The 19,523-nt window shown below is 43.8% G+C and overlaps 27 non-coding genes across 27 annotated transcripts; all 27 read right to left on the reverse strand.

Annotated features, from left to right (window-relative positions):
* Positions 1–392: 392 nt before the first annotated feature.
* TRNAM-CAU (transfer RNA methionine (anticodon CAU)) lies at positions 393–464 on the reverse strand. Its single transcript has one exon. It is a non-coding gene; the product is annotated as a tRNA-Met (tRNA).
* A 628-nt stretch (positions 465–1,092) lies between these two features.
* On the reverse strand, positions 1,093–1,164 carry TRNAG-UCC (transfer RNA glycine (anticodon UCC)). Its single transcript has one exon. It is a non-coding gene; the product is annotated as a tRNA-Gly (tRNA).
* Positions 1,165–1,712: 548 nt separating this feature from the next.
* TRNAM-CAU (transfer RNA methionine (anticodon CAU)) lies at positions 1,713–1,784 on the reverse strand. The gene has a single exon. It is a non-coding gene; the product is annotated as a tRNA-Met (tRNA).
* Positions 1,785–2,651: 867 nt separating this feature from the next.
* TRNAG-CCC (transfer RNA glycine (anticodon CCC)) lies at positions 2,652–2,723 on the reverse strand. Its single transcript has one exon. It is a non-coding gene; the product is annotated as a tRNA-Gly (tRNA).
* A 551-nt stretch (positions 2,724–3,274) lies between these two features.
* Positions 3,275–3,346, reverse strand: TRNAM-CAU (transfer RNA methionine (anticodon CAU)). The gene has a single exon. It is a non-coding gene; the product is annotated as a tRNA-Met (tRNA).
* A 628-nt stretch (positions 3,347–3,974) lies between these two features.
* On the reverse strand, positions 3,975–4,046 carry TRNAG-UCC (transfer RNA glycine (anticodon UCC)). The gene has a single exon. It is a non-coding gene; the product is annotated as a tRNA-Gly (tRNA).
* A 548-nt stretch (positions 4,047–4,594) lies between these two features.
* Positions 4,595–4,666, reverse strand: TRNAM-CAU (transfer RNA methionine (anticodon CAU)). Its single transcript has one exon. It is a non-coding gene; the product is annotated as a tRNA-Met (tRNA).
* Positions 4,667–5,543: 877 nt separating this feature from the next.
* On the reverse strand, positions 5,544–5,615 carry TRNAG-CCC (transfer RNA glycine (anticodon CCC)). The gene has a single exon. It is a non-coding gene; the product is annotated as a tRNA-Gly (tRNA).
* A 551-nt stretch (positions 5,616–6,166) lies between these two features.
* Positions 6,167–6,238, reverse strand: TRNAM-CAU (transfer RNA methionine (anticodon CAU)). The gene has a single exon. It is a non-coding gene; the product is annotated as a tRNA-Met (tRNA).
* Positions 6,239–6,866: 628 nt separating this feature from the next.
* TRNAG-UCC (transfer RNA glycine (anticodon UCC)) lies at positions 6,867–6,938 on the reverse strand. Its single transcript has one exon. It is a non-coding gene; the product is annotated as a tRNA-Gly (tRNA).
* Positions 6,939–7,486: 548 nt separating this feature from the next.
* TRNAM-CAU (transfer RNA methionine (anticodon CAU)) lies at positions 7,487–7,558 on the reverse strand. The gene has a single exon. It is a non-coding gene; the product is annotated as a tRNA-Met (tRNA).
* Positions 7,559–8,435: 877 nt separating this feature from the next.
* Positions 8,436–8,507, reverse strand: TRNAG-CCC (transfer RNA glycine (anticodon CCC)). Its single transcript has one exon. It is a non-coding gene; the product is annotated as a tRNA-Gly (tRNA).
* A 551-nt stretch (positions 8,508–9,058) lies between these two features.
* On the reverse strand, positions 9,059–9,130 carry TRNAM-CAU (transfer RNA methionine (anticodon CAU)). The gene has a single exon. It is a non-coding gene; the product is annotated as a tRNA-Met (tRNA).
* A 628-nt stretch (positions 9,131–9,758) lies between these two features.
* On the reverse strand, positions 9,759–9,830 carry TRNAG-UCC (transfer RNA glycine (anticodon UCC)). The gene has a single exon. It is a non-coding gene; the product is annotated as a tRNA-Gly (tRNA).
* A 548-nt stretch (positions 9,831–10,378) lies between these two features.
* On the reverse strand, positions 10,379–10,450 carry TRNAM-CAU (transfer RNA methionine (anticodon CAU)). Its single transcript has one exon. It is a non-coding gene; the product is annotated as a tRNA-Met (tRNA).
* Positions 10,451–11,317: 867 nt separating this feature from the next.
* TRNAG-CCC (transfer RNA glycine (anticodon CCC)) lies at positions 11,318–11,389 on the reverse strand. Its single transcript has one exon. It is a non-coding gene; the product is annotated as a tRNA-Gly (tRNA).
* Positions 11,390–11,940: 551 nt separating this feature from the next.
* On the reverse strand, positions 11,941–12,012 carry TRNAM-CAU (transfer RNA methionine (anticodon CAU)). Its single transcript has one exon. It is a non-coding gene; the product is annotated as a tRNA-Met (tRNA).
* A 628-nt stretch (positions 12,013–12,640) lies between these two features.
* Positions 12,641–12,712, reverse strand: TRNAG-UCC (transfer RNA glycine (anticodon UCC)). The gene has a single exon. It is a non-coding gene; the product is annotated as a tRNA-Gly (tRNA).
* Positions 12,713–13,260: 548 nt separating this feature from the next.
* On the reverse strand, positions 13,261–13,332 carry TRNAM-CAU (transfer RNA methionine (anticodon CAU)). Its single transcript has one exon. It is a non-coding gene; the product is annotated as a tRNA-Met (tRNA).
* An 867-nt stretch (positions 13,333–14,199) lies between these two features.
* TRNAG-CCC (transfer RNA glycine (anticodon CCC)) lies at positions 14,200–14,271 on the reverse strand. The gene has a single exon. It is a non-coding gene; the product is annotated as a tRNA-Gly (tRNA).
* Positions 14,272–14,822: 551 nt separating this feature from the next.
* Positions 14,823–14,894, reverse strand: TRNAM-CAU (transfer RNA methionine (anticodon CAU)). The gene has a single exon. It is a non-coding gene; the product is annotated as a tRNA-Met (tRNA).
* Positions 14,895–15,522: 628 nt separating this feature from the next.
* TRNAG-UCC (transfer RNA glycine (anticodon UCC)) lies at positions 15,523–15,594 on the reverse strand. The gene has a single exon. It is a non-coding gene; the product is annotated as a tRNA-Gly (tRNA).
* Positions 15,595–16,142: 548 nt separating this feature from the next.
* TRNAM-CAU (transfer RNA methionine (anticodon CAU)) lies at positions 16,143–16,214 on the reverse strand. The gene has a single exon. It is a non-coding gene; the product is annotated as a tRNA-Met (tRNA).
* Positions 16,215–17,091: 877 nt separating this feature from the next.
* TRNAG-CCC (transfer RNA glycine (anticodon CCC)) lies at positions 17,092–17,163 on the reverse strand. Its single transcript has one exon. It is a non-coding gene; the product is annotated as a tRNA-Gly (tRNA).
* A 551-nt stretch (positions 17,164–17,714) lies between these two features.
* On the reverse strand, positions 17,715–17,786 carry TRNAM-CAU (transfer RNA methionine (anticodon CAU)). Its single transcript has one exon. It is a non-coding gene; the product is annotated as a tRNA-Met (tRNA).
* A 628-nt stretch (positions 17,787–18,414) lies between these two features.
* On the reverse strand, positions 18,415–18,486 carry TRNAG-UCC (transfer RNA glycine (anticodon UCC)). Its single transcript has one exon. It is a non-coding gene; the product is annotated as a tRNA-Gly (tRNA).
* A 548-nt stretch (positions 18,487–19,034) lies between these two features.
* Positions 19,035–19,106, reverse strand: TRNAM-CAU (transfer RNA methionine (anticodon CAU)). Its single transcript has one exon. It is a non-coding gene; the product is annotated as a tRNA-Met (tRNA).
* Between the last annotated feature and the right edge of the window lie 417 nt (positions 19,107–19,523).

Here is a 19,523-nt window from a genome sequence, read left to right on the forward strand (position 1 = left end):
AGCTGTGCAGAAGAGAAGAATGGAAAGCAGCAGTACAATTAATATATATATAAAACATATAGAGGCAGCAAGGGAAGCAAAGCAGGGAAGAGAAAGAGAGAACATTCCATGAAATGCCCAGGAGATAGATAAGAGCAGAACAAAAAGGGAAGAATGAAATTCAAAGCCTGCACAGAAAAGTGTTTGAAGGTCCCACCAGTCATGTATGCTTATTATTGTGTGTCTTTACTTTCAAAGTACAGGGTGGATCCTTTGACACTCCCTCTCTTGTATTTCAGCAGACACAGATAGTTGAGAAGTCTTATATCACTTAGCTGGCACAAGCTTGCGCTTTTCCTTTCCGGCAGCGTGGAAATGACAGCTTGGTCCTTGGAAGAAAAATCAAGCAAAATTAGCAGAGGATGGTTTCGATCCATCGACCTCTGGGTTATGGGCCCAGCACGCTTCCGCTGCGCCACTCTGCTCCTTTTTCAGAGTGTTCTCTTTATGCAGATGAGGAGCATTCAGGGGAGTGACGTGGGCGTTCGGGACGTGAGAGGACGATGGGCAGGAAACTGTGCAAATTTGAAGCATCCATCCTTCCTGCTGCAGTCAGAGGCTCTTTCCAAGGACATCTGCCTCTTGGATTCCTCTCAACTTGCCTTCTGATAAAACATTTTGTGAGCCGCAGTTACCTTCGGCGCCTACAAGGTGGCGCTACATTCAGGTGAGAGCACAAGTATGCCCAAAATATTGGGGACTTTTGCCAGATTTATGGATGGATTTTACATATTTTTTTCAGAGGCTAGACATTACCTAGGAATGCTTTTTAACATAGAGATGCTTTAGTTATAATGTGTGGTCGGGCCTCAGCCCGTTCATTGTCTTCCCACTGTAACATATTTATTACCAGCTCATGTGAGTGGTGACTCTGCTTTATGAAACTTATCATATAGTAGGACAATGAGTATAGCTGAAGGGGCGATCGAGATGCTTGCCTACATATTTGTTTATTTTTTATATAAGGGCTGATTAATCTGTTCATGATATTTCCATTTTGTGACATGTTGCATTAAAATATATCCTGATTGTAGAATATATAAGAATTGGTACTGCGTTGGCCGGGAATCGAACCCGGGTCAACTGCTTGGAAGGCAGCTATGCTCACCACTATACCACCAACGCCCTCTGATCTGTGCAAGCTCGGTTCTCAACATTACGACCCTGAGTTCAATGTCTATCTTGCACCAGCTTCAATGGTGCATTTGGTTTAGATACCAACATGAGAAGCAGTAGAAAGGTTTTAGCAGATTGTAAGGAACTGGGATTGAAACCAAGGACAAAGCTGTGAAGAAGAGAAGAATGGTAAGCAGCAGTACAAATAATGGATATGAACATATAGAGGCAGCATGGGAAGCAAAGCAGGGGAAAGAAAGAGAGAACATTCCAGGAAATGCCCAGGAGATAGATAAGAGCAGAACAAAAAGGGAAGAATGATATTCAAAGCATGCCCAGAAAAGTGTTTGAAGGTCCCACCAGTCATTTATGCTTATTATTGTGTGTCTTTACTTTCAAGGTACAGGGTGGATCCCTTTGACGATCCCTCTCTTGTATTTCAGCAGACACAGATAGTTCAGAAGTCGTTTCTACCATAGCTGGCACAAGCTTGCGCTTTTCCTTGCTGGCAGCCTTAAAATGACAGCTTGGTCCTTGGAAGAAAAATCAAGCAAAACTAGCAGAGGATGGTTTCGATCCATCGACCTCTGGGTTATGGGCCCAGCACGCTTCCGCTGCGCCACTCTGCTGCTTTGGGAAAGTGTTCTCTTTATGCAGATGAGGAGCATTCAGCAGAGTAGCATGGGATTGGTCGGGCTCTCACCTCATTTGCCTAAGTATATCGCAAGGCATGCTGGGTATAGAAAAACTTCATCTTCCCCTCTCACAATCAGTCATAACTGAAAGTCAGACACTCTCAGGCACTAGCCGTTTCAAACCTTTATCAAGACAGCAGCTCTTGAACCCTCTATATCTCTCTCTGTGATACTAGCGCTAGCATGCTCAGGATTTGGCTTTACCTGGGTGCCAGAGATCTACCCGGTGAGGGCTGAGGCTTTTGAGCGTTTGGGAGCGTTCGGGACGTGAGTGGACGTTGGACAGGAAACTATGCAAATTTGAATCATCCAACCTTCCTGCTGCAGTGAGACGCTCTTTCCATGGACATCTGCCTCTTGGATTCCTCTCAACTTGCCTTCTGATAAAACATTTTGTGAGCCGCAGTTACCTTCGACAGCTACAAGGTGGCGCTACATGCAGGTGAGAGCACAAGTATGCACAAAATGTTAAGGACTTTTGACAGATTTATCGGTGGATCTTGTATATTTTTTTCAGAGGCTAGATATTGCCTAGAAATGCTTTCTAACATAGAGATGCTAGAGTTATAATGTCTGCCCACTGTAACATATTTATTACCAGCACATGTGAGTGGTGACTCTGCTTTATGAAACTTATCATATATCAGGACAATGAATGTAGCAGAAGGGGCGATCGAGAGGTTTGCCTACGTATTTGTTTATTTCTTTATATATGGCTGATTAATCTGTTCATGATATTTCCATTTTGTGAAATGTTGAATTAAAGTATATCCTGCTTGCAGAATATATAAGTATTTGCATTGCATTGGCCGGGAATCGAACCCGGGTCAACTGCTTGGGAAGCAGCTATGCTCACCACTATACCACCAACGCCCTCTGACATTTGCGCTCTCGGTTCTAAATATTATGACTCAGAGATCAATGACTATCTTGCACCAGCTTCAATGGTGCATTTGGTTTAGATACCAACATGAAAAGCAGTAGAACGTTATTTGCAGAGGGTAAGGAACTGGGGATTAAAACCAAGGACAAAGCTGTGCAGAAGAGAAGAATGGAAAGCAGCAGTACAATTAATATATATATAAAACATATAGAGGCAGCAAGGGAAGCAAAGCAGGGAAGAGAAAGAGAGAACATTCCATGAAATGCCCAGGAGATAGATAAGAGCAGAACAAAAAGGGAAGAATGAAATTCAAAGCCTGCACAGAAAAGTGTTTGAAGGTCCCACCAGTCATGTATGCTTATTATTGTGTGTCTTTACTTTCAAAGTACAGGGTGGATCCTTTGACACTCCCTCTCTTGTATTTCAGCAGACACAGATAGTTGAGAAGTCTTATATCACTTAGCTGGCACAAGCTTGCGCTTTTCCTTTCCGGCAGCGTGGAAATGACAGCTTGGTCCTTGGAAGAAAAATCAAGCAAAATTAGCAGAGGATGGTTTCGATCCATCGACCTCTGGGTTATGGGCCCAGCACGCTTCCGCTGCGCCACTCTGCTCCTTTTTCAGAGTGTTCTCTTTATGCAGATGAGGAGCATTCAGGGGAGTGACGTGGGCGTTCGGGACGTGAGAGGACGATGGGCAGGAAACTGTGCAAATTTGAAGCATCCATCCTTCCTGCTGCAGTCAGAGGCTCTTTCCAAGGACATCTGCCTCTTGGATTCCTCTCAACTTGCCTTCTGATAAAACATTTTGTGAGCCGCAGTTACCTTCGGCGCCTACAAGGTGGCGCTACATTCAGGTGAGAGCACAAGTATGCCCAAAATATTGGGGACTTTTGCCAGATTTATGGATGGATTTTACATATTTTTTTCAGAGGCTAGACATTACCTAGGAATGCTTTTTAACATAGAGATGCTTTAGTTATAATGTGTGGTCGGGCCTCAGCCCGTTCATTGTCTTCCCACTGTAACATATTTATTACCAGCTCATGTGAGTGGTGACTCTGCTTTATGAAACTTATCATATAGTAGGACAATGAGTATAGCTGAAGGGGCGATCGAGATGCTTGCCTACATATTTGTTTATTTTTTATATAAGGGCTGATTAATCTGTTCATGATATTTCCATTTTGTGACATGTTGCATTAAAATATATCCTGATTGTAGAATATATAAGAATTGGTACTGCGTTGGCCGGGAATCGAACCCGGGTCAACTGCTTGGAAGGCAGCTATGCTCACCACTATACCACCAACGCCCTCTGATCTGTGCAAGCTCGGTTCTCAACATTACGACCCTGAGTTCAATGTCTATCTTGCACCAGCTTCAATGGTGCATTTGGTTTAGATACCAACATGAGAAGCAGTAGAAAGGTTTTAGCAGATTGTAAGGAACTGGGATTGAAACCAAGGACAAAGCTGTGAAGAAGAGAAGAATGGTAAGCAGCAGTACAAATAATGGATATGAACATATAGAGGCAGCATGGGAAGCAAAGCAGGGAAAAGAAAGAGAGAACATTCCAGGAAATGCCCAGGAGATAGATAAGAGCAGAACAAAAAGGGAAGAATGATATTCAAAGCATGCCCAGAAAAGTGTTTGAAGGTCCCACCAGTCATTTATGCTTATTATTGTGTGTCTTTACTTTCAAGGTACAGGGTGGATCCCTTTGACGATCCCTCTCTTGTATTTCAGCAGACACAGATAGTTCAGAAGTCGTTTCTACCATAGCTGGCACAAGCTTGCGCTTTTACTTGCTGGCAGCCTTAAAATGACAGCTTGGTCCTTGGAAGAAAAATCAAGCAAAACTAGCAGAGGATGGTTTCGATCCATCGACCTCTGGGTTATGGGCCCAGCACGCTTCCGCTGCGCCACTCTGCTGCTTTGGGAAAGTGTTCTCTTTATGCAGATGAGGAGCATTCAGCAGAGTAGCATGGGATTGGTCGGGCTCTCACCTCATTTGCCTAAGTATATCGCAAGGCATGCTGGGTATAGAAAAACTTCATCTTCCCCTCTCACAATCAGTCATAACTGAAAGTCAGACACTCTCAGGCACTAGCCGTTTCAAACCTTTATCAAGACAGCAGCTCTTGAACCCTCTATATCTCTCTCTGTGATACTAGCGCTAGCATGCTCAGGATTTGGCTTTACCTGGGTGCCAGAGATCTACCCGGTGAGGGCTTGCCCGGTGTGAGGCTTTTGAGCGTTTGGGAGCGTTCGGGACGTGAGTGGACGTTGGACAGGAAACTATGCAAATTTGAATCATCCAACCTTCCTGCTGCAGTGAGACGCTCTTTCCATGGACATCTGCCTCTTGGATTCCTCTCAACTTGCCTTCTGATAAAACATTTTGTGAGCCGCAGTTACCTTCGACAGCTACAAGGTGGCGCTACATGCAGGTGAGAGCACAAGTATGCACAAAATGTTAAGGACTTTTGACAGATTTATCGGTGGATCTTGTATATTTTTTTCAGAGGCTAGATATTGCCTAGAAATGCTTTCTAACATAGAGATGCTAGAGTTATAATGTCTGCCCACTGTAACATATTTATTACCAGCACATGTGAGTGGTGACTCTGCTTTATGAAACTTATCATATATCAGGACAATGAATGTAGCAGAAGGGGCGATCGAGAGGTTTGCCTACGTATTTGTTTATTTCTTTATATATGGCTGATTAATCTGTTCATGATATTTCCATTTTGTGAAATGTTGAATTAAAGTATATCCTGCTTGCAGAATATATAAGTATTTGCATTGCGTTGGCCGGGAATCGAACCCGGGTCAACTGCTTGGGAAGCAGCTATGCTCACCACTATACCACCAACGCCCTCTGACATTTGCGCTCTCGGTTCTAAATATTATGACTCAGAGATCAATGACTATCTTGCACCAGCTTCAATGGTGCATTTGGTTTAGATACCAACATGAAAAGCAGTAGAACGTTATTTGCAGAGGGTAAGGAACTGGGGATTAAAACCAAGGACAAAGCTGTGCAGAAGAGAAGAATGGAAAGCAGCAGTACAATTAATATATATATAAAACATATAGAGGCAGCAAGGGAAGCAAAGCAGGGAAGAGAAAGAGAGAACATTCCATGAAATGCCCAGGAGATAGATAAGAGCAGAACAAAAAGGGAAGAATGAAATTCAAAGCCTGCACAGAAAAGTGTTTGAAGGTCCCACCAGTCATGTATGCTTATTATTGTGTGTCTTTACTTTCAAAGTACAGGGTGGATCCTTTGACACTCCCTCTCTTGTATTTCAGCAGACACAGATAGTTGAGAAGTCTTATATCACTTAGCTGGCACAAGCTTGCGCTTTTCCTTTCCGGCAGCGTGGAAATGACAGCTTGGTCCTTGGAAGAAAAATCAAGCAAAATTAGCAGAGGATGGTTTCGATCCATCGACCTCTGGGTTATGGGCCCAGCACGCTTCCGCTGCGCCACTCTGCTCCTTTTTCAGAGTGTTCTCTTTATGCAGATGAGGAGCATTCAGGGGAGTGACGTGGGCGTTCGGGACGTGAGAGGACGATGGGCAGGAAACTGTGCAAATTTGAAGCATCCATCCTTCCTGCTGCAGTCAGAGGCTCTTTCCAAGGACATCTGCCTCTTGGATTCCTCTCAACTTGCCTTCTGATAAAACATTTTGTGAGCCGCAGTTACCTTCGGCGCCTACAAGGTGGCGCTACATTCAGGTGAGAGCACAAGTATGCCCAAAATATTGGGGACTTTTGCCAGATTTATGGATGGATTTTACATATTTTTTTCAGAGGCTAGACATTACCTAGGAATGCTTTTTAACATAGAGATGCTTTAGTTATAATGTGTGGTCGGGCCTCAGCCCGTTCATTGTCTTCCCACTGTAACATATTTATTACCAGCTCATGTGAGTGGTGACTCTGCTTTATGAAACTTATCATATAGTAGGACAATGAGTATAGCTGAAGGGGCGATCGAGATGCTTGCCTACATATTTGTTTATTTTTTATATAAGGGCTGATTAATCTGTTCATGATATTTCCATTTTGTGACATGTTGCATTAAAATATATCCTGATTGTAGAATATATAAGAATTGGTACTGCGTTGGCCGGGAATCGAACCCGGGTCAACTGCTTGGAAGGCAGCTATGCCCACCACTATACCACCAACGCCCTCTGATCTGTGCAAGCTCGGTTCTCAACATTACGACCCTGAGTTCAATGTCTATCTTGCACCAGCTTCAATGGTGCATTTGGTTTAGATACCAACATGAGAAGCAGTAGAAAGGTTTTAGCAGATTGTAAGGAACTGGGATTGAAACCAAGGACAAAGCTGTGAAGAAGAGAAGAATGGTAAGCAGCAGTACAAATAATGGATATGAACATATAGAGGCAGCATGGGAAGCAAAGCAGGGAAAAGAAAGAGAGAACATTCCAGGAAATGCCCAGGAGATAGATAAGAGCAGAACAAAAAGGGAAGAATGATATTCAAAGCATGCCCAGAAAAGTGTTTGAAGGTCCCACCAGTCATTTATGCTTATTATTGTGTGTCTTTACTTTCAAGGTACAGGGTGGATCCCTTTGACGATCCCTCTCTTGTATTTCAGCAGACACAGATAGTTCAGAAGTCGTTTCTACCATAGCTGGCACAAGCTTGCGCTTTTACTTGCTGGCAGCCTTAAAATGACAGCTTGGTCCTTGGAAGAAAAATCAAGCAAAACTAGCAGAGGATGGTTTCGATCCATCGACCTCTGGGTTATGGGCCCAGCACGCTTCCGCTGCGCCACTCTGCTGCTTTGGGAAAGTGTTCTCTTTATGCAGATGAGGAGCATTCAGCAGAGTAGCATGGGATTGGTCGGGCTCTCACCTCATTTGCCTAAGTATATCGCAAGGCATGCTGGGTATAGAAAAACTTCATCTTCCCCTCTCACAATCAGTCATAACTGAAAGTCAGACACTCTCAGGCACTAGCCGTTTCAAACCTTTATCAAGACAGCAGCTCTTGAACCCTCTATATCTCTCTCTGTGATACTAGCGCTAGCATGCTCAGGATTTGGCTTTACCTGGGTGCCAGAGATCTACCCGGTGAGGGCTTGCCCGGTGTGAGGCTTTTGAGCGTTTGGGAGCGTTCGGGACGTGAGTGGACGTTGGACAGGAAACTATGCAAATTTGAATCATCCAACCTTCCTGCTGCAGTGAGACGCTCTTTCCATGGACATCTGCCTCTTGGATTCCTCTCAACTTGCCTTCTGATAAAACATTTTGTGAGCCGCAGTTACCTTCGACAGCTACAAGGTGGCACTACATGCAGGTGAGAGCACAAGTATGCACAAAATGTTAAGGACTTTTGACAGATTTATCGGTGGATCTTGTATATTTTTTTCAGAGGCTAGATATTGCCTAGAAATGCTTTCTAACATAGAGATGCTAGAGTTATAATGTCTGCCCACTGTAACATATTTATTACCAGCACATGTGAGTGGTGACTCTGCTTTATGAAACTTATCATATATTAGGACAATGAATGTAGCAGAAGGGGCGATCGAGAGGTTTGCCTACGTATTTGTTTATTTCTTTATATATGGCTGATTAATCTGTTCATGATATTTCCATTTTGTGAAATGTTGAATTAAAGTATATCCTGCTTGCAGAATATCTAAGTATTTGCATTGCGTTGGCCGGGAATCGAACCCGGGTCAACTGCTTGGGAAGCAGCTATGCTCACCACTATACCACCAACGCCCTCTGACATTTGCGCTCTCGGTTCTAAATATTATGACTCAGAGATCAATGACTATCTTGCACCAGCTTCAATGGTGCATTTGGTTTAGATACCAACATGAAAAGCAGTAGAACGTTATTTGCAGAGGGTAAGGAACTGGGGATTAAAACCAAGGACAAAGCTGTGCAGAAGAGAAGAATGGAAAGCAGCAGTACAATTAATATATATATAAAACATATAGAGGCAGCAAGGGAAGCAAAGCAGGGAAGAGAAAGAGAGAACATTCCATGAAATGCCCAGGAGATAGATAAGAGCAGAACAAAAAGGGAAGAATGAAATTCAAAGCCTGCACAGAAAAGTGTTTGAAGGTCCCACCAGTCATGTATGCTTATTATTGTGTGTCTTTACTTTCAAAGTACAGGGTGGATCCTTTGACACTCCCTCTCTTGTATTTCAGCAGACACAGATAGTTGAGAAGTCTTATATCACTTAGCTGGCACAAGCTTGCGCTTTTCCTTTCCGGCAGCGTGGAAATGACAGCTTGGTCCTTGGAAGAAAAATCAAGCAAAATTAGCAGAGGATGGTTTCGATCCATCGACCTCTGGGTTATGGGCCCAGCACGCTTCCGCTGCGCCACTCTGCTCCTTTTTCAGAGTGTTCTCTTTATGCAGATGAGGAGCATTCAGGGGAGTGACGTGGGCGTTCGGGACGTGAGAGGACGATGGGCAGGAAACTGTGCAAATTTGAAGCATCCATCCTTCCTGCTGCAGTCAGAGGCTCTTTCCAAGGACATCTGCCTCTTGGATTCCTCTCAACTTGCCTTCTGATAAAACATTTTGTGAGCCGCAGTTACCTTCGGCGCCTACAAGGTGGCGCTACATTCAGGTGAGAGCACAAGTATGCCCAAAATATTGGGGACTTTTGCCAGATTTATGGATGGATTTTACATATTTTTTTCAGAGGCTAGACATTACCTAGGAATGCTTTTTAACATAGAGATGCTTTAGTTATAATGTGTGGTCGGGCCTCAGCCCGTTCATTGTCTTCCCACTGTAACATATTTATTACCAGCTCATGTGAGTGGTGACTCTGCTTTATGAAACTTATCATATAGTAGGACAATGAGTATAGCTGAAGGGGCGATCGAGATGCTTGCCTACATATTTGTTTATTTTTTATATAAGGGCTGATTAATCTGTTCATGATATTTCCATTTTGTGACATGTTGCATTAAAATATATCCTGATTGTAGAATATATAAGAATTGGTACTGCGTTGGCCGGGAATCGAACCCGGGTCAACTGCTTGGAAGGCAGCTATGCTCACCACTATACCACCAACGCCCTCTGATCTGTGCAAGCTCGGTTCTCAACATTACGACCCTGAGTTCAATGTCTATCTTGCACCAGCTTCAATGGTGCATTTGGTTTAGATACCAACATGAGAAGCAGTAGAAAGGTTTTAGCAGATTGTAAGGAACTGGGATTGAAACCAAGGACAAAGCTGTGAAGAAGAGAAGAATGGTAAGCAGCAGTACAAATAATGGATATGAACATATAGAGGCAGCATGGGAAGCAAAGCAGGGGAAAGAAAGAGAGAACATTCCAGGAAATGCCCAGGAGATAGATAAGAGCAGAACAAAAAGGGAAGAATGATATTCAAAGCATGCCCAGAAAAGTGTTTGAAGGTCCCACCAGTCATTTATGCTTATTATTGTGTGTCTTTACTTTCAAGGTACAGGGTGGATCCCTTTGACGATCCCTCTCTTGTATTTCAGCAGACACAGATAGTTCAGAAGTCGTTTCTACCATAGCTGGCACAAGCTTGCGCTTTTCCTTGCTGGCAGCCTTAAAATGACAGCTTGGTCCTTGGAAGAAAAATCAAGCAAAACTAGCAGAGGATGGTTTCGATCCATCGACCTCTGGGTTATGGGCCCAGCACGCTTCCGCTGCGCCACTCTGCTGCTTTGGGAAAGTGTTCTCTTTATGCAGATGAGGAGCATTCAGCAGAGTAGCATGGGATTGGTCGGGCTCTCACCTCATTTGCCTAAGTATATCGCAAGGCATGCTGGGTATAGAAAAACTTCATCTTCCCCTCTCACAATCAGTCATAACTGAAAGTCAGACACTCTCAGGCACTAGCCGTTTCAAACCTTTATCAAGACAGCAGCTCTTGAACCCTCTATATCTCTCTCTGTGATACTAGCGCTAGCATGCTCAGGATTTGGCTTTACCTGGGTGCCAGAGATCTACCCGGTGAGGGCTGAGGCTTTTGAGCGTTTGGGAGCGTTCGGGACGTGAGTGGACGTTGGACAGGAAACTATGCAAATTTGAATCATCCAACCTTCCTGCTGCAGTGAGACGCTCTTTCCATGGACATCTGCCTCTTGGATTCCTCTCAACTTGCCTTCTGATAAAACATTTTGTGAGCCGCAGTTACCTTCGACAGCTACAAGGTGGCGCTACATGCAGGTGAGAGCACAAGTATGCACAAAATGTTAAGGACTTTTGACAGATTTATCGGTGGATCTTGTATATTTTTTTCAGAGGCTAGATATTGCCTAGAAATGCTTTCTAACATAGAGATGCTAGAGTTATAATGTCTGCCCACTGTAACATATTTATTACCAGCACATGTGAGTGGTGACTCTGCTTTATGAAACTTATCATATATCAGGACAATGAATGTAGCAGAAGGGGCGATCGAGAGGTTTGCCTACGTATTTGTTTATTTCTTTATATATGGCTGATTAATCTGTTCATGATATTTCCATTTTGTGAAATGTTGAATTAAAGTATATCCTGCTTGCAGAATATATAAGTATTTGCATTGCGTTGGCCGGGAATCGAACCCGGGTCAACTGCTTGGGAAGCAGCTATGCTCACCACTATACCACCAACGCCCTCTGACATTTGCGCTCTCGGTTCTAAATATTATGACTCAGAGATCAATGACTATCTTGCACCAGCTTCAATGGTGCATTTGGTTTAGATACCAACATGAAAAGCAGTAGAACGTTATTTGCAGAGGGTAAGGAACTGGGGATTAAAACCAAGGACAAAGCTGTGCAGAAGAGAAGAATGGAAAGCAGCAGTACAATTAATATATATATAAAACATATAGAGGCAGCAAGGGAAGCAAAGCAGGGAAGAGAAAGAGAGAACATTCCATGAAATGCCCAGGAGATAGATAAGAGCAGAACAAAAAGGGAAGAATGAAATTCAAAGCCTGCACAGAAAAGTGTTTGAAGGTCCCACCAGTCATGTATGCTTATTATTGTGTGTCTTTACTTTCAAAGTACAGGGTGGATCCTTTGACACTCCCTCTCTTGTATTTCAGCAGACACAGATAGTTGAGAAGTCTTATATCACTTAGCTGGCACAAGCTTGCGCTTTTCCTTTCCGGCAGCGTGGAAATGACAGCTTGGTCCTTGGAAGAAAAATCAAGCAAAATTAGCAGAGGATGGTTTCGATCCATCGACCTCTGGGTTATGGGCCCAGCACGCTTCCGCTGCGCCACTCTGCTCCTTTTTCAGAGTGTTCTCTTTATGCAGATGAGGAGCATTCAGGGGAGTGACGTGGGCGTTCGGGACGTGAGAGGACGATGGGCAGGAAACTGTGCAAATTTGAAGCATCCATCCTTCCTGCTGCAGTCAGAGGCTCTTTCCAAGGACATCTGCCTCTTGGATTCCTCTCAACTTGCCTTCTGATAAAACATTTTGTGAGCCGCAGTTACCTTCGGCGCCTACAAGGTGGCGCTACATTCAGGTGAGAGCACAAGTATGCCCAAAATATTGGGGACTTTTGCCAGATTTATGGATGGATTTTACATATTTTTTTCAGAGGCTAGACATTACCTAGGAATGCTTTTTAACATAGAGATGCTTTAGTTATAATGTGTGGTCGGGCCTCAGCCCGTTCATTGTCTTCCCACTGTAACATATTTATTACCAGCTCATGTGAGTGGTGACTCTGCTTTATGAAACTTATCATATAGTAGGACAATGAGTATAGCTGAAGGGGCGATCGAGATGCTTGCCTACATATTTGTTTATTTTTTATATAAGGGCTGATTAATCTGTTCATGATATTTCCATTTTGTGACATGTTGCATTAAAATATATCCTGATTGTAGAATATATAAGAATTGGTACTGCGTTGGCCGGGAATCGAACCCGGGTCAACTGCTTGGAAGGCAGCTATGCTCACCACTATACCACCAACGCCCTCTGATCTGTGCAAGCTCGGTTCTCAACATTACGACCCTGAGTTCAATGTCTATCTTGCACCAGCTTCAATGGTGCATTTGGTTTAGATACCAACATGAGAAGCAGTAGAAAGGTTTTAGCAGATTGTAAGGAACTGGGATTGAAACCAAGGACAAAGCTGTGAAGAAGAGAAGAATGGTAAGCAGCAGTACAAATAATGGATATGAACATATAGAGGCAGCATGGGAAGCAAAGCAGGGGAAAGAAAGAGAGAACATTCCAGGAAATGCCCAGGAGATAGATAAGAGCAGAACAAAAAGGGAAGAATGATATTCAAAGCATGCCCAGAAAAGTGTTTGAAGGTCCCACCAGTCATTTATGCTTATTATTGAGTGTCTTTACTTTCAAGGTACAGGGTGGATCCCTTTGACGATCCCTCTCTTGTATTTCAGCAGACACAGATAGTTCAGAAGTCGTTTCTACCATAGCTGGCACAAGCTTGCGCTTTTCCTTGCTGGCAGCCTTAAAATGACAGCTTGGTCCTTGGAAGAAAAATCAAGCAAAACTAGCAGAGGATGGTTTCGATCCATCGACCTCTGGGTTATGGGCCCAGCACGCTTCCGCTGCGCCACTCTGCTGCTTTGGGAAAGTGTTCTCTTTATGCAGATGAGGAGCATTCAGCAGAGTAGCATGGGATTGGTCGGGCTCTCACCTCATTTGCCTAAGTATATCGCAAGGCATGCTGGGTATAGAAAAACTTCATCTTCCCCTCTCACAATCAGTCATAACTGAAAGTCAGACACTCTCAGGCACTAGCCGTTTCAAACCTTTATCAAGACAGCAGCTCTTGAACCCTCTATATCTCTCTCTGTGATACTAGCGCTAGCATGCTCAGGATTTGGCTTTACCTGGGTGCCAGAGATCTACCCGGTGAGGGCTGAGGCTTTTGAGCGTTTGGGAGCGTTCGGGACGTGAGTGGACGTTGGACAGGAAACTATGCAAATTTGAATCATCCAACCTTCCTGCTGCAGTGAGACGCTCTTTCCATGGACATCTGCCTCTTGGATTCCTCTCAACTTGCCTTCTGATAAAACATTTTGTGAGCCGCAGTTACCTTCGACAGCTACAAGGTGGCGCTACATGCAGGTGAGAGCACAAGTATGCACAAAATGTTAAGGACTTTTGACAGATTTATCGGTGGATCTTGTATATTTTTTTCAGAGGCTAGATATTGCCTAGAAATGCTTTCTAACATAGAGATGCTAGAGTTATAATGTCTGCCCACTGTAACATATTTATTACCAGCACATGTGAGTGGTGACTCTGCTTTATGAAACTTATCATATATCAGGACAATGAATGTAGCAGAAGGGGCGATCGAGAGGTTTGCCTACGTATTTGTTTATTTCTTTATATATGGCTGATTAATCTGTTCATGATATTTCCATTTTGTGAAATGTTGAATTAAAGTATATCCTGCTTGCAGAATATATAAGTATTTGCATTGCGTTGGCCGGGAATCGAACCCGGGTCAACTGCTTGGGAAGCAGCTATGCTCACCACTATACCACCAACGCCCTCTGACATTTGCGCTCTCGGTTCTAAATATTATGACTCAGAGATCAATGACTATCTTGCACCAGCTTCAATGGTGCATTTGGTTTAGATACCAACATGAAAAGCAGTAGAACGTTATTTGCAGAGGGTAAGGAACTGGGGATTAAAACCAAGGACAAAGCTGTGCAGAAGAGAAGAATGGAAAGCAGCAGTACAATTAATATATATATAAAACATATAGAGGCAGCAAGGGAAGCAAAGCAGGGAAGAGAAAGAGAGAACATTCCATGAAATGCCCAGGAGATAGATAAGAGCAGAACAAAAAGGGAAGAATGAAATTCAAAGCCTGCACAGAAAAGTGTTTGAAGGTCCCACCAGTCATGTATGCTTATTATTGTGTGTCTTTACTTTCAAAGTACAGGGTGGATCCTTTGACACTCCCTCTCTTGTATTTCAGCAGACACAGATAGTTGAGAAGTCTTATATCACTTAGCTGGCACAAGCTTGCGCTTTTCCTTTCCGGCAGCGTGGAAATGACAGCTTGGTCCTTGGAAGAAAAATCAAGCAAAATTAGCAGAGGATGGTTTCGATCCATCGACCTCTGGGTTATGGGCCCAGCACGCTTCCGCTGCGCCACTCTGCTCCTTTTTCAGAGTGTTCTCTTTATGCAGATGAGGAGCATTCAGGGGAGTGACGTGGGCGTTCGGGACGTGAGAGGACGATGGGCAGGAAACTGTGCAAATTTGAAGCATCCATCCTTCCTGCTGCAGTCAGAGGCTCTTTCCAAGGACATCTGCCTCTTGGATTCCTCTCAACTTGCCTTCTGATAAAACATTTTGTGAGCCGCAGTTACCTTCGGCGCCTACAAGGTGGCGCTACATTCAGGTGAGAGCACAAGTATGCCCAAAATATTGGGGACTTTTGCCAGATTTATGGATGGATTTTACATATTTTTTTCAGAGGCTAGACATTACCTAGGAATGCTTTTTAACATAGAGATGCTTTAGTTATAATGTGTGGTCGGGCCTCAGCCCGTTCATTGTCTTCCCACTGTAACATATTTATTACCAGCTCATGTGAGTGGTGACTCTGCTTTATGAAACTTATCATATAGTAGGACAATGAGTATAGCTGAAGGGGCGATCGAGATGCTTGCCTACATATTTGTTTATTTTTTATATAAGGGCTGATTAATCTGTTCATGATATTTCCATTTTGTGACATGTTGCATTAAAATATATCCTGATTGTAGAATATATAAGAATTGGTACTGCGTTGGCCGGGAATCGAACCCGGGTCAACTGCTTGGAAGGCAGCTATGCCCACCACTATACCACCAACGCCCTCTGATCTGTGCAAGCTCGGTTCTCAACATTACGACCCTGAGTTCAATGTCTATCTTGCACCAGCTTCAATGGTGCATTTGGTTTAGATACCAACATGAGAAGCAGTAGAAAGGTTTTAGCAGATTGTAAGGAACTGGGATTGAAACCAAGGACAAAGCTGTGAAGAAGAGAAGAATGGTAAGCAGCAGTACAAATAATGGATATGAACATATAGAGGCAGCATGGGAAGCAAAGCAGGGAAAAGAAAGAGAGAACATTCCAGGAAATGCCCAGGAGATAGATAAGAGCAGAACAAAAAGGGAAGAATGATATTCAAAGCATGCCCAGAAAAGTGTTTGAAGGTCCCACCAGTCATTTATGCTTATTATTGTGTGTCTTTACTTTCAAGGTACAGGGTGGATCCCTTTGACGATCCCTCTCTTGTATTTCAGCAGACACAGATAGTTCAGAAGTCGTTTCTACCATAGCTGGCACAAGCTTGCGCTTTTACTTGCTGGCAGCCTTAAAATGACAGCTTGGTCCTTGGAAGAAAAATCAAGCAAAACTAGCAGAGGATGGTTTCGATCCATCGACCTCTGGGTTATGGGCCCAGCACGCTTCCGCTGCGCCACTCTGCTGCTTTGGGAAAGTGTTCTCTTTATGCAGATGAGGAGCATTCAGCAGAGTAGCATGGGATTGGTCGGGCTCTCACCTCATTTGCCTAAGTATATCGCAAGGCATGCTGGGTATAGAAAAACTTCATCTTCCCCTCTCACAATCAGTCATAACTGAAAGTCAGACACTCTCAGGCACTAGCCGTTTCAAACCTTTATCAAGACAGCAGCTCTTGAACCCTCTATATCTCTCTCTGTGATACTAGCGCTAGCATGCTCAGGATTTGGCTTTACCTGGGTGCCAGAGATCTACCCGGTGAGGGCTTGCCCGGTGTGAGGCTTTTGAGCGTTTGGGAGCGTTCGGGACGTGAGTGGACGTTGGACAGGAAACTATGCAAATTTGAATCATCCAACCTTCCTGCTGCAGTGAGACGCTCTTTCCATGGACATCTGCCTCTTGGATTCCTCTCAACTTGCCTTCTGATAAAACATTTTGTGAGCCGCAGTTACCTTCGACAGCTACAAGGTGGCGCTACATGCAGGTGAGAGCACAAGTATGCACAAAATGTTAAGGACTTTTGACAGATTTATCGGTGGATCTTGTATATTTTTTTCAGAGGCTAGATATTGCCTAGAAATGCTTTCTAACATAGAGATGCTAGAGTTATAATGTCTGCCCACTGTAACATATTTATTACCAGCACATGTGAGTGGTGACTCTGCTTTATGAAACTTATCATATATCAGGACAATGAATGTAGCAGAAGGGGCGATCGAGAGGTTTGCCTACGTATTTGTTTATTTCTTTATATATGGCTGATTAATCTGTTCATGATATTTCCATTTTGTGAAATGTTGAATTAAAGTATATCCTGCTTGCAGAATATATAAGTATTTGCATTGCGTTGGCCGGGAATCGAACCCGGGTCAACTGCTTGGGAAGCAGCTATGCTCACCACTATACCACCAACGCCCTCTGACATTTGCGCTCTCGGTTCTAAATATTATGACTCAGAGATCAATGACTATCTTGCACCAGCTTCAATGGTGCATTTGGTTTAGATACCAACATGAAAAGCAGTAGAACGTTATTTGCAGAGGGTAAGGAACTGGGGATTAAAACCAAGGACAAAGCTGTGCAGAAGAGAAGAATGGAAAGCAGCAGTACAATTAATATATATATAAAACATATAGAGGCAGCAAGGGAAGCAAAGCAGGGAAGAGAAAGAGAGAACATTCCATGAAATGCCCAGGAGATAGATAAGAGCAGAACAAAAAGGGAAGAATGAAATTCAAAGCCTGCACAGAAAAGTGTTTGAAGGTCCCACCAGTCATGTATGCTTATTATTGTGTGTCTTTACTTTCAAAGTACAGGGTGGATCCTTTGACACTCCCTCTCTTGTATTTCAGCAGACACAGATAGTTGAGAAGTCTTATATCACTTAGCTGGCACAAGCTTGCGCTTTTCCTTTCCGGCAGCGTGGAAATGACAGCTTGGTCCTTGGAAGAAAAATCAAGCAAAATTAGCAGAGGATGGTTTCGATCCATCGACCTCTGGGTTATGGGCCCAGCACGCTTCCGCTGCGCCACTCTGCTCCTTTTTCAGAGTGTTCTCTTTATGCAGATGAGGAGCATTCAGGGGAGTGACGTGGGCGTTCGGGACGTGAGAGGACGATGGGCAGGAAACTGTGCAAATTTGAAGCATCCATCCTTCCTGCTGCAGTCAGAGGCTCTTTCCAAGGACATCTGCCTCTTGGATTCCTCTCAACTTGCCTTCTGATAAAACATTTTGTGAGCCGCAGTTACCTTCGGCGCCTACAAGGTGGCGCTACATTCAGGTGAGAGCACAAGTATGCCCAAAATATTGGGGACTTTTGCCAGATTTATGGATGGATTTTACATATTTTTTTCAGAGGCTAGACATTACCTAGGAATGCTTTTTAACATAGAGATGCTTTAGTTATAATGTGTGGTCGGGCCTCAGCCCGTTCATTGTCTTCCCACTGTAACATATTTATTACCAGCTCATGTGAGTGGTGACTCTGCTTTATGAAACTTATCATATAGTAGGACAATGAGTATAGCTGAAGGGGCGATCGAGATGCTTGCCTACATATTTGTTTATTTTTTATATAAGGGCTGATTAATCTGTTCATGATATTTCCATTTTGTGACATGTTGCATTAAAATATATCCTGATTGTAGAATATATAAGAATTGGTACTGCGTTGGCCGGGAATCGAACCCGGGTCAACTGCTTGGAAGGCAGCTATGCCCACCACTATACCACCAACGCCCTCTGATCTGTGCAAGCTCGGTTCTCAACATTACGACCCTGAGTTCAATGTCTATCTTGCACCAGCTTCAATGGTGCATTTGGTTTAGATACCAACATGAGAAGCAGTAGAAAGGTTTTAGCAGATTGTAAGGAACTGGGATTGAAACCAAGGACAAAGCTGTGAAGAAGAGAAGAATGGTAAGCAGCAGTACAAATAATGGATATGAACATATAGAGGCAGCATGGGAAGCAAAGCAGGGAAAAGAAAGAGAGAACATTCCAGGAAATGCCCAGGAGATAGATAAGAGCAGAACAAAAAGGGAAGAATGATATTCAAAGCATGCCCAGAAAAGTGTTTGAAGGTCCCACCAGTCATTTATGCTTATTATTGTGTGTCTTTACTTTCAAGGTACAGGGTGGATCCCTTTGACGATCCCTCTCTTGTATTTCAGCAGACACAGATAGTTCAGAAGTCGTTTCTACCATAGCTGGCACAAGCTTGCGCTTTTACTTGCTGGCAGCCTTAAAATGACAGCTTGGTCCTTGGAAGAAAAATCAAGCAAAACTAGCAGAGGATGGTTTCGATCCATCGACCTCTGGGTTATGGGCCCAGCACGCTTCCGCTGCGCCACTCTGCTGCTTTGGGAAAGTGTTCTCTTTATGCAGATGAGGAGCATTCAGCAGAGTAGCATGGGATTGGTCGGGCTCTCACCTCATTTGCCTAAGTATATCGCAAGGCATGCTGGGTATAGAAAAACTTCATCTTCCCCTCTCACAATCAGTCATAACTGAAAGTCAGACACTCTCAGGCACTAGCCGTTTCAAACCTTTATCAAGACAGCAGCTCTTGAACCCTCTATATCTCTCTCTGTGATACTAGCGCTAGCATGCTCAGGATTTGGCTTTACCTGGGTGCCAGAGATCTACCCGGTGAGGGCTTGCCCGGTGTGAGGCTTTTGAGCGTTTGGGAGCGTTCGGGACGTGAGTGGACGTTGGACAGGAAACTATGCAAATTTGAATCATCCAACCTTCCTGCTGCAGTGAGACGCTCTTTC

This window comes from Lissotriton helveticus, unplaced genomic scaffold, assembly GCF_964261635.1.
Source record: "Lissotriton helveticus unplaced genomic scaffold, aLisHel1.1 SCAFFOLD_1115, whole genome shotgun sequence".
Lineage (NCBI taxonomy): Eukaryota > Metazoa > Chordata > Amphibia > Caudata > Salamandridae > Lissotriton > Lissotriton helveticus.